This window comes from Haliotis rubra, unplaced genomic scaffold (genome assembly GCF_003918875.1).
Source record: "Haliotis rubra isolate DU_JTF1 unplaced genomic scaffold, ASM391887v1 Scf613, whole genome shotgun sequence".
Lineage (NCBI taxonomy): Eukaryota > Metazoa > Mollusca > Gastropoda > Lepetellida > Haliotidae > Haliotis > Haliotis rubra.
Window position 1 is genome coordinate 461,192 of NW_025767317.1, and position 13,386 is coordinate 474,577.

At 39.2% G+C, this 13,386-nt stretch overlaps 1 protein-coding gene and 3 non-coding genes across 4 annotated transcripts in view; all 4 read left to right on the top strand.

The window, feature by feature from the left end:
* Positions 1-13,386, top strand: part of LOC124255940 (doublecortin domain-containing protein 2C-like) — a 138,388-nt gene that overhangs the window by 24,911 nt on the left and 100,091 nt on the right. The window lies entirely within an intron of this gene.
* Positions 8,519-8,605, top strand: Trnastop-uca. Its single transcript has one exon. It is a non-coding gene; the product is annotated as a tRNA-Sec (tRNA).
* Positions 10,245-10,331, top strand: Trnastop-uca. The gene has a single exon. It is a non-coding gene; the product is annotated as a tRNA-Sec (tRNA).
* On the top strand, positions 11,944-12,030 carry Trnastop-uca. The gene has a single exon. It is a non-coding gene; the product is annotated as a tRNA-Sec (tRNA).

Consider the following 13,386-nt stretch of genomic DNA (forward strand, 5'->3'; position numbering starts at 1 on the left):
AATCCAATACCGTATTTCAATCCTCAATCCAATACCGTATTCAATCTTCAATCCAATACCACATTCCAATCCTCAATCCAATACCGTATTTCAATCCTCAATCCAATACCATATGTCAATCCTCAATCCAATACCATATTCCAATCCTCAATCCAATACCATATTCCAATCCTCAATCCAATACCATATTTCAATCCACAACTACAGCTCCAAACACTACATAATCACTATCACATCACACCAACTCACTTCTAACACAGCTTCCACAACAATGTAAGTCGGACAATTGGGTGACTGAACGTGGATTCGACTCAACTTAACAAAAGTTACCAAAAGATCCCCAAATTACATATGCTACATTTGACCACTTTCTGGAAGAATGAAAATGTTTATTCATCACTCCCTTCTATTTCAACATCCATCGCATTCCAGCCACCTATTTACATTATTCTTTATACATTGGGAACACAAAGGTTTATTGGTACTGAGTTTGAATCCAAGATAAACGAGACTCCTAGTTCAACGGCACCACTCCTGTGTTTTATAAAAAAGCAATAAAACTGAGTTTCTTACTAACCCAATATTGATAACCTGAAATAATGTTATGACTCTGAATGTATCAGCATCCCGACCCTTCCTCCCCAATGAACCACTCTAGCGACAATTGTGTAGTGTTGACTGCTTAGTTTTACATCGCACCCATCAACATTAGAGCTGTATAACGGCGACCTGTATATGAACCAGACAATACAGTGACTGATATTCTTGAACACTATATTATTACCCATACGGGCTAGGATACACAGGTGATTATTTTTGTGATAATCGCACATGTGCTTTTCAGGGATTCTCAACGCTGTTATTAAGTTCAATGATATATTTAAGTGATCATTTTTATCACATTAACAAATGTTAATTAATTATTCCAGACATAATATTTTTGTTATATTTTAAAGCGATTTTATGAGGTACTCTTTTCCATAGCGTAGTTATGTTATTACCGCTGGAGAAGATAGGTTTAATACGCGCATGAATACGAATCAGCTGTTTGAAGTCCTGTCTCCGGGTGGTTTTTATTTTGTGGTTCTTCTTTTCAAATTACATAATGGGTAATAAATAGAATAACCAACTCGGTACGAGTGATTACGGGATATATGCCCTCGTTAAAATAATGTTCAGTGCCTCGCCAACGCTCGGCACTGTGAACATTATTTTAACTCGGGCATATCTCCCGTAATCACTCGTACCTCGTTGATTTTTCTCTAAGTCTCCGTCAGGATACGAGTACACTCATTTTATCCAGTTTACCGACCCACGCCCCGTTTCAAAAAGCTATCGTAGCGCTACGACTATCGTACCCCCTATACTGTAACACAGACTTGCGACAGTCGTAGCGCTACGGTAGCTTTGTGAACGGGGACCCTGGTCTATTCGGCCGCCTCTTTTGACCACGTAGGTCACGGGGTTTAGATCTGTCCTGGAATCCCTATATAGCCTGTATGGCAACCCACCAACATCGCAGTTCCACACGGGATTAGAATGTATTGGTGGAGAGGGATATTCAGTAGCAGCAATATCAATAATTGAAAATCGAGCACACACAGGATATATATAGGTTATCGTTATGTGTATTGAGTCACAGAACAAAGCACAGTAATTGAATGATGTCAATGACAAAATTCTAAACAATTTGTGTGCCATCAACTATGCTCTGCCCATTGGAAATAAGAGCGGATCTCCCTCTACAGTGTGAATGACCGATAGGACTGACAGCCAGAACAGAAAACACAGTGTGCTGTAGATTGCTGTGTCTTCCGTAGTGTACACCCGGATAAGCAATTGTTGGGGTATCTGGGATTGAGAACAATGTGCTGGACATCACAATGATAGGTTTGTCGTACGTATCACATTGTTCCCTGCCTGTGTGGATACGTGTCTGTACGAACATCGTCTTTATGTGCAGCAAAAATAGTACTTGATTGATCTCGTCAGATCGTTTCTTGTGACAGCGTGTGTTTGTATGAGACTACTGACAAAAGAATGATACACTGGATATAAGCTGTGACGGAGTGAGTGAGTGAATTTGGATGACATCTTTTAAGACAGTATTGCAGTTTTATCACGTAGCGTCAGTGACGTCTTTGAGATGCATTTAGTTGGGGCACTAAGGAAACGTCGCTCCTCTTGTGGTAAAGAAGTTGATCATCAATATATTGTCATCCTCCCCTATGTCGCGTCAGCTTTAGGCGGCCCAAGGCAAAGAAAATAATCAGGGAAATCTAGACTTTAAACGATAATCGGATGAAACTGAACCGCCTCGGGGAACCCAACTCTGAAGTTGGTGAGTTGTGGTTGCAGTAATACACTGTCACCTTAATGAGACTATGGGGGCTTTTACGACGGCTTGTTAGAGACTTGGGCCCGCTCCACAAAGAGATCTCAGCTTTAAGATGATAGTAACTAATAATTTACCATACTTTAACACAGACTTAGGATAGTCCAGCGCTAGGATCACTTTGTGAAACGGGACTTTGACCAGCCCGTAAGCATCAAAGACACACTACGTCCAAGTCAGGACAATCGGTGGTGTACCACCCGGGTGGTGCCTGGTTGGTCCCATTACCACAAGTACATCATCACGTCACAGTGACGTCTTATTAGATAGATATCTCGTCTGATGGTAGTCGTGCCTGACTGGCCATTCTGAGGTAATAAACAAGTCACGAATTGAGTGCATCACGTTGAGGAAATCTCCATCTACGCTAAAACATGTCTGAAAATTTAACGAGGTGCTTCGTAAGAAAGTCAAGCATCACGCAACCTTTAGTATGTCGGTTTGTGTTTCTGGTTTGTGTGTTTGTTCGTGAATACAACACATCTGTGATGAAGCGACTGGGACAATCGATGATCCATATTTGTTGATGCATATGCCTTGGGTTTGTAGACAAGTAGTGTCTGTCATGAACACATAGTGTGTGTGTGTGTGTGTGTGTGTGTGTGTGTGTGTGTGTATGTATGTATGTATTTGTGTACGTATGTATGTATGTATGTATGTATGTATGTATGTATGTACGTACGTACGTATGTGTGTGTATGTATGCATGTATGCATGTATGTATGTATGTATGTATGTATGTATGTATGTATGTATGTATGTATGTATGTATGTATGTATGTGTGTGTGTATGTATGTATGTGTGTATGTATGTATGTGTGTCTGTATGTCTGTGTATGTATGTATGTGTGTATGTATGTATGTTTGTGTGTATGCATGTATGTATGTATGTGTGTATATGTATGTATGTGTGTGTATGCATGTATGTGTGTCTGTGTATGTATGTATGTGTATGTATGTGTGTGTGTGTATGTATGTATGTATGTATGTATGTATGTGTGTGTGTGTGTGTGTGTGTGTGTGTGTGTGTGTGTGTGTGTATGTATGTCTGGCTGTGTATGAATGAATGAATGATCTTTATTTCCTCCAGTAGCTTCGGAGAGTGACAAACGTTGGATGTTCTTTTGACACAACATACCTACAGAAATATGATAAAGTAAACATGAAGTTTTACAAAGCCACATATTTACATGATTCTGGTGAGAATTAAGTCATTGTCTATAGATCGCTGTCTATAGATAAAGCAGTGATCGCAGGCTCCAGGAGCTTATGTCACGTGATACACAACCTATGAATTCAGCCCAGGTGTCAAGGCTCATATTCTCTATAATAGAGGTTATTCCACCGAGGAATGTCACAATTCTGACTTCGTCATCTGCACAGTCTTCGATACACATGTACTGTTCCAAGCTTAATGTGTCAAACAGATGTTCATAAAGAATGTTCCTTGCATCAGCTTAAGCTGTACAATATACCAGTTGGTGTTTTATTATATCATTGCATTCTTCATTACACATTAAACACTGACCAGGTGTTATTGGTAGCATTCCTAGTTTCACAAGTGCATACATAGGTCTGGTTGGGATATTGTATAGTATACACATATTCCAAAGTCTATGTGTGTGTATGTATGTATGTATGTCTGTATGTCTGTGTATGTATGTCTGTATGTATTTATGTATGTGTGTGTGTATGTATGTATGTGTGTGTGTATGTATGTATGTATGTATGTATGTATGTATGTATGTATGTATGTATGTATGTATGTATGTATGTATGTATGTATGTATGTATGTATGTGTATGTATGTATGTATGTATGTATGTATGTGTATGTATGTCTGTGTATGTATGTATGTCTGTGTATGTCTGTGTATGTATGTATGTATGTATGTATGTATGTATGTATGTATGTATGTATGTATGTATGTATGTATGTATGTATGTGTGTGTGTGTGTATGTGTGTGTGTGTGTGTGTGTGTGTATGTGTATATGAATGTAGGTATGTATGTAAGTAGGTAGGTTTGTGTTTCTATGACGACCACACAAACTCTGATTATGAACACTGGTGTGCAAGTCAATCATTACCAATAGAAGATGTCATTATACAGACTGCATCCTTAAACTTTGATCTTCTCACCATGGAATATCGAAGCAGTGTGTTAACACTATGGATCATGCTCCAACATAGGCTAGTGCGTTTCCCGATACGACAAATATTTACCCTATCAAGTATGAATAAGTCTATTATCGCAACGGCGACAGTGGCGTCATGGAAAACACACAAAGTGAGCACTGAGGTGTCGTTCTCCCCGGAACAGTTGCGACAGTGTCGTCTCGGTAAACACATCATCAGAAATGGCGACTGTTACAAACGTCTGCAACTATTATACGCCCTTTATCAAATATTTATTGTTAAAAGACACGAGATTGAAGCGATGGATGATTTTAAATGATTTTGGAATATTTCATTGATTGACCTGTATGGCGCATGACACTGTGGAAGAAACCACACATTTCACACATGGTATTAAAATCGTTTGCACTGACAATATTGATCTGTGTTGTTTCAGACTTATTCATTGATCAAACAATGTTCACAAATCAACTTTGTCATTTTAAATTGATTAGAATCACATGACCAGTTTGGAGAGAATTGAATTTCATTGATTATTATACTTTTTTTTGTTCTAAGACTGGTTTGTCGTTTGAGAGACACATTACAGTGTATGGCATTACAGTAATTCTGGCAGTGTTTATTTTTGTGTGTGTTTTTTGTTGTTGTTGTTATACATTCCATCAAGGACAATCAAGTCATGCAGATTTATTGAGATATACATGTATATACTCCTGTCATGCTAGGACAAGGCGCGCTGAGTGCACCTGTAACACGTTGTTACTTCCGGGAGCATCACTGGTGTCATGACAACAGTGTACACGCTTCGGGTACGCTGATGATAATGGGTGTTCGCTGACTGATAATGGATGTTCGCTGACTGATAATGGATATTCGCTGACTAATAATTGGTGTTCACTGACTGATAATTGGTGTTCGCTGACTGATAATGGATGTTCGCTGACTGATAAGTGTTGTTCGCTGACTGATAAGTGTTGTTTGCTGACTGATGACGGGTGTTCTCTGACTGATAAAGGATGTTCGCTGACTGATAATGGATGTTCGCTGACTGATAATGGGTGTTCGCTGACTGATAATGGATGTTCGCTGACTGATAATGGGTGTTCACTGACTGATAATTGGTGTTCGCTGACTGATAATGGGTGTTCTGACTGACAATGGGTGTTCTGACTGATAATGGATGTTCTGACTGATAATGAGTGTTCGCTGAATGATAATGGGTGTTCACTGACTGATAATGGGTGTTCGCTGACTGATAATGGGTGTCCTGACTGATAATTTGTGTTCGCTGACTGATAATGGGTGTTCTGACTGACAATGGGTGTTCTGACTGATAATGGATGTTCTGACTGATAATGAGTGTTCGCTGAATGATAATGGGTGTCACTGAAAGATAATGGGTGTTCGCTAAAAGATAATGGGTGTTCGCTGACTGATAATCGGTGTTCTGATTGATAATGGGTGTTCGCTGACTGATAACGGGTGTTCGCTGACTGATAATTGGTGGTCGCTGAATGATAATGGGTGTTCGCTGAAAGATAATGGTTGTTCGCTTACTGATAATGGGTGTTCGTTGACTGATAACGAGTGTTCGCTAACTGATAATGTGTGTTCTGATTGATAATGGGTGTTCGCTGACTGATAATGTATGTTTGCTGACTGATAATGGGTGTTTTGACTGATAATTGGTGTTCGCTGACTGATAATGGGTGTTCTGACTGATAATGGATGTTCGCTGAATGATAATGGGTGTTCGCTGACTGATAATGGTTGTTCTGACTGATCATGGATGTTCGCTGAATGATAATGGATGTTCGCTGACTGATAATGGGTGTTCGCTGACGATGCTCTTCATACGGGTACCATAGTAATGTTTTGTTTCGGCTACTGTTTTCATTTATGTAAATTTGCCATTACGTTTGTAATTCTTTATCATATAAAGTGTATACTGTCTTTGTTGAAGTCGTACCTACTTTACGTATCAATGTAAAATAACTGGAATGTTTAAAAAGTTTAATCCTTCTTCGCTATGTAGTAATTATAAATACCGCCCACCGTACAGTGAACCATTCTCTATATTCTATAGGTTTTTACAAATCTTATTTCAACGGGTAATTTCTTTTGTCATGCAGTGTATAGATCCTGTACATAAAGTGGGGTGTCTGAACATATTTCAGGGGACTAAACAGGCGCACTCGCACATACTTTAGCCTGTGAGGCATTAGAAAGTTATATCTGATAATGTCTGTTTACAGTATCAGTCCGAATGTCACTGTTAATTCTGTATCCACATCAACATGTGTCTGGTTTGCTTAAATCACCCATCAATGTCTATTTTATTACAATATCCCAGTTATATATATTTGACAGAATACGTTGCCGCTTCAGCGATATTTTCAGCTTAACAACCATAAACTGAATGGAAATGCCATTGGGAAAAATAGAGAATTATATCTAAATTAACTATGTACAAACAATATATATCATAAATGAAATGACTATATGTAAACTAACGCAGGTTAGGCGATATGTATGGTATGACCAGAAATTATTTAGAATTGTAGGAATATGTTTAATTGGATTTCTAGTATAAACAACCTTGACCAGCTATCAAGTGCTTGGTTTCATTCAAAAAGACAACCCCGTTAATCCTTTTTCATTAGTTTGAGAAGAGTCATCCCCCTTTGTTTACTTGCTAGCAGACGACATTTTCAGTGATCCTCAGTATGGATGATTTAGAGAAGAGGAAGTTGATTTTAGAATATTATACTAAGGACATCAGATCAGCTAAAGTGATTTCAAGTAGAACAGGCATCCCTTTGTCCACTGTTTATCGTGTTTTGAAAAATATTGCAAATGGATATGGCATTGAGCACCAGAGAGGCGCAGGTAGGCCCAGAAAATTGACTGTCGGTGACAGGAGGCGGCAGTATTCTTGTTTCTAAAAACAAACGAAGGAGTTTAGAAAACTTAAGGCTGGATATGATTGATAGAGGAACTGTGGCTGTCTGTAAGGAGACAATTAGAACTGAGCTGCATGCAATGGGTTGGCAGAAAAATCGAGGAATTCCATCACCGATCATGAAACCTGAACAAGAGGAGCAAAGGTTGAACAGGTGCTTACAGCATAGAAATTTTAACTGGGACAATGTGATTTTCTCAGATGAAAGTTCTGTGTGGCTGTTTCCTAATACACTGAAATTCTGGACCAAACAAACTGAAAAGCCTTTGTATCAGCGCCCAAAGTACAGTCCGAAATTTAACGTGTGTGGTGGCATATCTGTGTTAGGGGCAAGCCCCTCTGTCTATTTGAAGGGAATATGAACAGTGAGCGGTACTCAGATATTCTCGAGGGACATTTACTTCCATCTGCTCACGTGTTCTATGGAAAATTTTTGATTTTCCAGCAGAACAACGACCCAAAACATCGTTCAGAGCATTCACAGGCCTGGGCCTAGATTTTCGAAGCTCTCTTAGCGCTAAGACAGTCGTAAGTTAATGTTAATGTATGGCACTTACGACTATCGTAGCGCTAAGAGAGCTTCGAAAATCTAGGCCCTGGTTTCGGACCCAAAATATGACATTATTAGATTGGCCAAGCTATAGCCCTGACCTAAATCCAATAGAAAATGTTTGGGGACTTATGAAGGAAAGTGTCAATAAGAAAAATCTGACAACTATTGCTGAAATGAAAGAAGAGGTGGTCCGATATTGGGACAGCATGGACCACGACTTTCTAACTTCTTTGATCAGTAGTATGCCCCGCCGGATTGAAGCCTGCATTGCTGCCCATGGTGACTTGACAAAATACTAACTGCTCACCTGTCTTTGAATCTGGCGTTTTGTTCTGCTAATATTCACATTTAATACGTGAGTAATGAGTGAAAAAATAAAAAAATTGACAATCTTTAAATGCTCAATAATTTCTGGTTGTACTGTAACTGTCCCTCGCCACTGATATAAGCCTCTCAAGACCACTGATTACCGCCCGAACGACCCTCAGTGGTCTGGGGTGGAGGCTTCAAACCTGTAGCTGACTGACGTCAGAGTGGTTCAATTCCACCTTTCAGGTGACGTTTTGAGAATGATCTCTCCGACTTTATCACACGTACTTCTTTTCAAAACCCTGCGATTTGTTAGATCTTTTCGTTGCAATTCTTTCTATGTAGAACCTGACGTGATAGAAAATGCATTTACAACGTGACGTCACATTTCACCTCGTGGCTATTCTTAACATGTGACTGTTGATAATGCGATTACAATGCGATATGGCTAATGATGCTAATTTCTCATAACCTGCCTGGCAAATAAAGTACACATCCACTTTGACACGCAAGAAATGGCAAATCCAAAGTGAAGTAATTGGTACGTTATAGTTTTGGGGTTTTAATTTTTTTACAATGCTTTGCTGTATTTCAGCTACATTTTATTGACTAGTAACCGTTTGATAACATTCATGATTTTTCGACCACACCAAGTGAATACCCAATACCCCCCTCCGAGAACAAGTACAAGGATACAGTTATATAGAAGATACTATTTACATACACAGAATGGGTTTGAATAAATTGACTTTAATATGACGGACCTGTATACCTATCAAATCTGTAACGAGGCGGAGATTCGCTTATGGCGTCAGTCATCAATTCTCCGTTACAAATGGCGGACAAGGTTACAAAGGAAGGGCCAACCTGGCTGTGACCTTGGATTCGCTAATTACACTTTTATTGTTTGACCTCACCGCGCCAACTATGCTAGAAGATAAGAATTAAATTAAACGGTTTACTTTTTATTTAATATGTCTTTATGCTTACAATTTATGTAAATATATATCCACGTTCTTATGAATTAAACACTTAAACGTAGCTGTGTGACAATATGTTATAGTCGTACTAGCTTTCTTATCAAGATCAATAATTCGACAGTTTGAAGAGCTGAATCTTTACGGTGTAGTAAAGACCGCCCACCTAACAATCACAGTATTCTTTATTTCAATATTTTCAAGTGCGTCCTATCTTGTGCCTAACGGTTCATGTCCGAACAGCTTTCAGCTAACTTAACATGTACGCTCTAACATGGTTTAGTTTCAGTGCGTTGGTATATAAATTTATTTTCCTAAGGTGAGTGAGTGAGTTTAGTTTTACGCCGCAGTCAGCAATATTCCCGCTATATGGCGGCGGTCTGTAAATAATCGTATCTGGACCAGACAATCCAGGGATCAACGCAACTGGGATACGATGACATGTGTCAACCCTGTCAGCGAGCCTGACCATCCGATCCCGTTAGTCGCCTCTTACGACAAACATAGGTTACTGAAGATCAGTTCTAACCCAGACCTTCACGGGTCTATTTTCTTAAGACACCATTGTCTTCACATTTTAATCTGAGTGACACTACTAATTCTTTATTCACATCACTTCCTAACTGATATGACCAAGTCACCCAATGTTGATACGACTTATGGCTATGATATAGAGTTGTCCTTACCATCAAGTCCTGTGAACAGGGCGTTTCTCCTTCAGCAATATTTTCAATTTAACAATCATAACATGAATAGAAATGTCTTTTGTCATGTAGAGAAATTCTATGTAATTAACTATGCATAAACAATAAATATTTTACTTGTAATAACTGTATGTAAACTAACCCAGGTCAGGCGATATGTAACTGTCCCTCGCCACTGATATAAGCCTCTCAAGACCACTGATTACCGCCCGAACGACCCTCAGTGGTCTGGAGTGCAGGCTTCAAACCTGTAGCTGACTGACGTCAGAGTGGATCAATTCCACCTTTCGGGCGATGTTTTGAGAATGATCACTATGACTTTACTACGCTGTCTGCGGACGTGTGCAACGTTCCGCAGTGTAATGATGCTCACATTCTGTACTGTTTATAACAAATGTCTTATTGATGTTTTTAGAAGATCTGCAAGGTTCGCGGACTCGTTGACTTTTTCGACACATTTCTGTTATATCCCTATTCCGTAGATGCTCATGCTGTTGGTCATTGGATTTTCTACTCCCGACTCGATTACGGCGTTATACAGCAAACAAAAACTAAACAAAAGAACCCTAAAAATACGTGTAACACCTAAAAACACTGTATGTATCGTTTTTCAATCCACATGTGACGGGTTAAATCTGATAAGTGGGGATGTTACACATTCTCGGAGATTGTATCTGTCGTCTCATGTTCTGTGTTTTTGTGTTTATGAGATTAGAACCGTTACACATAGCATGGCATTTGACTGATGATTCCCAGCTCACTTGCTATAACTGTCAATGACTTTATATCCTTAGACATTGAAATTCACTGAATATCAAGTGGTATTCAAATTTCCAAATATCTATCCTTATATCTGACAATATAGTGTAACGGTGCTTCAGCATGACCTAGTTCTGTCTACCCTCTGTATGTTAAACTATTGACGATGCAGTAACTCTCAGTCTCTGTTTGCTTGACCTAATTAAGTACCATCTTTACTCCCAAGGACTGTCCAGACCCTTAATACAAAGTAACACAGAGTTGTCTCCCATGGCCGTCTAACAAAGTTCCACCGTAATGAACAATAAAGGTCTATATTACCAGTCAAGATTCAGTGTGGTTTCATCAGAACACACTGTTTTATGTTTCACGAAACAGTACAAAATATACATCACGGTCTGACGAACAGTTTTATAGCAATATATTTAGAACTGCTTACATGCCAGTGATAAGTAAATTAATGCAAATCATCTTAGCCCATGCTTCACAAAAGTTATGATTTATACTGACAACGCAAACACAATCTTTTTGACATAAATACTGGTAAGATGTACCAGTTCATATTGAATCCTACACTAAGACTTACTCTTTGAAACAAATAACTCCATTTAAAATGTAATAGGAGCCCCAGTGAGCTCGGAGATTCACAATCTGAGGAAACCTAGACGTGCTGTATTTAGTGCGTTTGCATTGCGGAAAGGGATAAGCAGAAGAGAAAGGTGTGTATCGGGGATTGAGAGGCAGGCTACATAAACCTCACCCTGCTACTGACGACCCCACCTAGCTCGATAGAACAGCTCGGTTGCTACCAATACTACATTATTCACCTCACGACCTCAATGTCCCAATGACTCAGCAGTATCACAACTGGGGTGGATCTGACAAGGTTATCACACCAGTCGATATATAGAGAAATTATATAAGGGCGTGTGCAAAATGCATATGACTGCTGATTAATCTTCATTCAGTATTTCAACCATAAACTAAACCTAATATACTTTTGTCAAGTTCATTTTTTAAACTTAATGTAATTATAGAGAAATAATTAATATTATAAATGAAATGACTATATGTAAACTAACCCAGGTCAGGCGATATGTAACTGTCCCTCGCCACTGATATAAGCCTCTCAAGACCACTGATTACTGCCCGAACGACCCTCAGTGGTCTGGGGTGCAGGCTTCAAACCTGTAGCTGACTGACGTCAGAGTGGTTCAATTCCACCTTTCGGGCGATGTTTTGAGAATGATCACTATGACTTTATCACGCTCTCTGCGGACTTGTGCAACGTTCCACAGTGTAGCCATGCCTACGTTTTGGGCTGTTAATGTCTTAATGCGACTTTTTGTTAAATATCCGCAAAGTCTTCAGACGTTGAACGCAATCTGAGATCTGAGTGAAAACATACGATTTTATGCCGCATAAGCAATTTTCCAGCAACAACAGGACTAAGAACACCAGAAATGAGCTTCTCACATGAATAGTTAGAACCCGTGAATATCGGCTTCCCGAGCCAACGCTAGTAAGTAACTACCCGTGAAGACCTGGGTTGGAGCTGGTCTTCAGCAACCCATGCTTGTCGTAAGAAGCGACCAACGGGATCGGGTGGTCAGGCTCGCTGTCTTGGTTGACACACGTCATCGTATCCCAATTGCGTAGATCGATGCTCATACTGTTGATCATTGGATTGTCGGGTCTAGACTTGATCATTCACAGACCGCCGACTGTTGCTGAGTCTCATGCGCTGCTTACAGAGATTGTATCTATCTACTCACTTAGCTGTATTTAAAACATTTCTTGTTTCTTATACATCGTATGACATTTGGCTCGATTGCGCTGTATCCACTAGGGATTTCCACCCTAGCCACTGTGGTAGATGACTATTTTATACAATATTATCATATAGAATTTGGTATTCAGTGATAATGTTGTTTTTCCAAATTATAGTTATCAATATATGCAAGAGCATCACAATGATCTTGACAGATTCTCATCGCCTTTCAGATTTTTGAAAGTAAGCACTTAATAACTGCCAATGTGTTTGTATCTTTAGACATTGAAAATGACTGAATATGAAGTCTTTGTAATATTCAGATAATCAAATATGTATCTTTCTGACAAGATTGTATAACAGTGCTTCAGCATGACCTAGTTCTGTCTTCCCACTGTATGTTCAACATATGGCAATGTAAAAACACTCTGTCTCGGTCAGCTTAAGCTACGAAGAACAAGAGTTACTCCCAAGGACTGTCCAGACCCTTTATACAAAGGAACATGGAGTTGTCTCCCATGGCGGTCACGTTCCACCGAAATGTCTATATTACCAGTCAACACTCAGAGTACTGGGAATAGTTTCATCAGATTTGTTTCACGAAACAGTACAAAAAATACATCTCGATCTGACAAACAGTTTTATAGAAACATACTGAGAACTGCCCACAAGCCATTGATAAGTAAATTAATGCAAGTCATCTCAGCGCATGCTTCTACTTAAAGTTACAATAATTAATACTGAAAACACAAAGACAATTATTTTGACACACTGGTAACGTGGTTCTTTGTTGATAATGTGGCAGTTCATATTGAAAAC